The following is a 4,075-nucleotide window of genomic DNA, read 5'->3' on the forward strand; positions in this document are numbered from 1 at the left end:
ATACTATTGAGTTCATCAACCCTTTTGCAAGAGAAGGTGAGGAGAACCCAACACAAAATCCAACACAAAATCAACCCACAATGCCTAAGTTTTTATCACATTCCGTACCCACCGAGGAGAACCTACCCAATGGTACTCCCACACCACAACATCTAACCGGAAATTTTATTGCCAAATCCGCATTTATCCAATTAGTCGAAAGAAGCCAATTTGGGGGGATGCCTAGTGAAGACCATCATTCTCATATGGAGACTTTTTGTGACTATTGTGATGCGATTTCTCAAACCGGTGTAAATCAAGACCAAATTCGATGGGTCTTATTTCCTTTTTCTCTAATTGGCACCGCAAAACAATGGTTGAAAGGCCTTGATAAGGCTACTCTCGGAATTGATTCTTGGAAAAAGTTGGCTCTAGCTTTCTACCAAAAGTTTTATCCACCGGAAAAGACTAACATGCTAAGAGCTCAAATCACGGGCTTTAAGCAAAGGGATGAAGAATCTTTGTATGAAGCTTGGGAGCGGTTTAAGGGAATTTGTCGCTCATGTCCTCACCATGGACTTAGCGAGTGGTTCTTGGTACAACAATTTTGGAACGGTCTTTATGAAGATTCAAGAAACATTCTCAACATGGGATAAAATGGAATGTTCACCGAAGTCGATGACAATCAAACTTGGAATAAAATTGAGGAAATGGCGGTCCATAACTCACAATATAGTAGACCTCGCAAGGCTACTAGAGGAGGAAAGCATGAAGTGGACTCCATTACTCAATTGGGTGCTCAACTTAGTGCTCACATTGATACCATCAATTTGAAGTTTGAAAAAGCTATGGCTAGACTTGAAGAAGCCTCAAAATCACCAAAGCATCATATTAATCCCATGACGGCATCTTCATCAATCCCAAGTGAGATATGTGAGAATTGTGGAACTTTGGGACATGACAAAAGTGAATGTAGGGGAACAAATGAACAAGTGAATGCTTTCCAAGCATACAAGAGTGGTACCCCTTATTCAAACTATTACAATGAAAACACCAAATTCCATCCAAATCTCTCATACAAAAGCCAAAATCAAAGACCCTTTTACAACCAAAACCAAGGTTACCAAAATCAATCTCCATACAATCAACAAAATGACCAAGGTTTTGATGTTCAAAAAGCGGTCCTCCAGATGCAAAAGAATCAAGAAGAGTTTTTCACCCAAATGCAAAAGGATAGTCAAGCAAAGGAAACCACCATCAACAACATCCTAGCTCACACCAAAATATTGGAAACCCAATTGACTCAACTAGCATCTTCAAGCTCACAAAGAGAAAAGGGGCAATTACCACCTCAAAGTAATCCCCCAAGACATGAAACGGTTAGTGCCATTCACTTGAGGAGTGGTACAAGGTATGAAGCACCGAAGAAGCAAGTTGAGGATGAAGTTGTGGAAGCTAGTGCAAAAAAAAAAATTGTGCAAAACTCCAAGGATGGAGAACCATCAAAAGAAGAAATTTCAAAGAAAAATGAAGACAAGGTCAAGGAGAAGGAGCCCATTGTGATTAGACTTCCTTTTCCGAGTCGTCAAGCCAAACCCAAATTTGATGACCAACTTGGAAAATTTATGGAAATTGTGAAGAATTTGGAAGTCTCAATTCCTTTCATGGAATTAATCAATCACGTACCGGCCTATGCAAAATACATGAAATACATCCTCACAAAGAAGAAGTCGATCCGGAAGCTTGAGACTATCGCCTTCACTAAGGTGAGTAGCGCAATAATTCAAGGGAGTTCACCTCCAAAACTCAAAGATCCGGGAAGCTTCTCAATACCGTGTACCATTGGCGAAATCACGATCAACAAAGCCTTATGTGATCTAGGGGCTAGTGTGAGTGTTATGTCGTACTCGGTGAGTAAAAGGTTGGGGATGGGAGAGCTTAAATGCACCAATATCACACTCTATATGGCCGATAGATCGACGAAGACACCATTAGGGATATGGGAAGATGTTCCCGTAAGAATTGGGAAATTTTTCATCCCGGTGGACTTTGTCATTATTGTTGACATGGAAGAAGACTCCAACATTCCAATCATTCTAGGAAGACCTTTCTTACACACCGCGGGTGCGGTGATTGATGTGAAGCATGGAGAGCTCACTCTAGAAGTGGGAGATGAGAGCATAACTTTCAATCTTGACAAGACCATGAGAGCTCCCCGTTTGCATGAACCATGTTTTATGGTTGATCATTATAGCCGGAAGGATGATAGGAAGAAGTCGGAATTCCAATGGAAGAAGAAAATTGAAGATGCTCCATTCAAAGAGCAAGTGAATTGTAACAAAGAGAGCTTGAAAATCTCACCAAAGTCAAGCAATGAAGAGGATGGCCTCATTGGCCAAGACAAGAAAGTGGGAGAGTTGTCTCCATCAACTCAAGAGATCTTTAGCGATCAAGTAGATGAAGTTTGTGGTCTTTGGGATGATGAGTTTGAAGGGATTTTCAATCCCTATATTGGTAATGCTATCGATCAAGACCGACAGGGGCAAAGGTCTATTGAAGATCTTTATCATGATAATGAACAAGCTTTTGATTACTTCTTCAAGGTGTTGAGCAACATCAACAACACCTTGGACATGCCCCCGTGACATCTCACTAAGGATGAGAGTTTGGTGGAGTCCTCCCTAAACCACCATTTGTAAATATTTCTAACTCCCTAACTCGCATTTTAATTCTTGCATTGCATTTTTGTCATTTTTGGATTTTTATGCTTTGATCAAGATAATTATCATTTTTGAGAGAAGTGAGGGAGGGACTAATGATTCAATTGATGTGTAGTGCTTTAGCTTAGTGTGGGGATACCAATTGCCTAGGCTATTCATGCCTTAGTAGTTCCCCTACAATGAAGAACACGGGATTTGAAGAATGGAAAATGACAAGGGATATACAAGTACACGGATGGAACTGAATCCGGGTAAAAGGGGCAGAATCCGAGCGTTTTCATGGGAATCCGCCCGTCTTCAGGCAATCCGGGCGTCTTTGTCAGAATCCGCCCGTCCATCTGAGCTGAGAATTTAAAATTTTGGGACTGTTCATAAATCCGAGCGTCCTGCAAGAGAATCCGCCCGTCTTCAGAAAGACGCCCGTCCTGAAAGGAAAGACGCCCGTCTTTTTGGCTGGGAAAAAAACAAGGAAACTCACTGTCTTAGAATCCGCCCGTCTTCAGCAGAAGACGGCCGTCCCGCAATTGACAAATCCGAGCGTCTTTGCTGAAAGACGCCCGTCTTTAGGCGAGAATTCTCAAACCAAAACAGGCAGAATCCGCCCGTCCCGTGCTAAAGATGCCCGTCTCCCCCTACTATTTCAAATTTTTCGGGTATTTTAAATACCCCATTCATTTCTTCATTCCTTCATTCAAAACACTACCCATAAACCCCAAAACTCAAAACCCTCATCCTCTCCATCACCAAAACAAGATTTCCTCAACCACATTCATCAAAATCAAATCAAAACTTCCTTCTAACAACAATTAATCACTCCTCTTTCAACACAAATCAAACCAAGCACCAAAATCTTCAACCTTTGAGTCGATTTTTGAAATTATAAAGGCAAAGCCTTTCATCTTAAAATCGATTTGGGTATACTTGGAAATTGAAGATTTTCACTCTTTTCTTGGTTCAATCATCAATGGCAAGGACAAAAGGAGCAACAAAGGCACCTAAGGCAAATGCACTATCAACAAGACAAAAGAGTCTTCAAGCAAAGAAAGCCTCATTGGCTATGGTGGTAGCTAGCTCAAACTTGGAAGTGCAACAACAACAACCTCCCTTGGAAGCAACAACATCAACAACTCCGGAAATTGCTCAACTTTCGAAGTATCCGGAGGTAATTTTCATTTCTAACTCCCATAGGGAAACATTTTCCAAGTATGCTAGAAAATCCTTTCTATCCACCAAGTTTATTTGTGAAGATGCCTTGAATAGGTTGGGTGTCCTTGAGCAAACTAAAGCCTTCTTTGAAGCCATGGGGTTGGGAAAATTGTTTGCTACAAAAGAATTGACATACCCCTCCCTTACCTTAGAATTCTTGAGTTCTTTGA

The 4,075-nt window shown here is 41.2% G+C and overlaps 1 non-coding gene across 1 annotated transcript; it reads right to left on the reverse strand.

Moving 5' to 3' along the window:
* Positions 1-452: 452 nt before the first annotated feature.
* LOC141644519 (small nucleolar RNA R71) lies at positions 453-559 on the reverse strand. Its single transcript, XR_012544134.1, has one exon. It is a non-coding gene; the product is annotated as a small nucleolar RNA R71 (small nucleolar RNA).
* Positions 560-4,075: the final 3,516 nt, after the last annotated feature.

Source organism: Silene latifolia, chromosome 2 (genome assembly GCF_048544455.1).
Source record: "Silene latifolia isolate original U9 population chromosome 2, ASM4854445v1, whole genome shotgun sequence".
NCBI lineage: Eukaryota > Viridiplantae > Streptophyta > Magnoliopsida > Caryophyllales > Caryophyllaceae > Silene > Silene latifolia.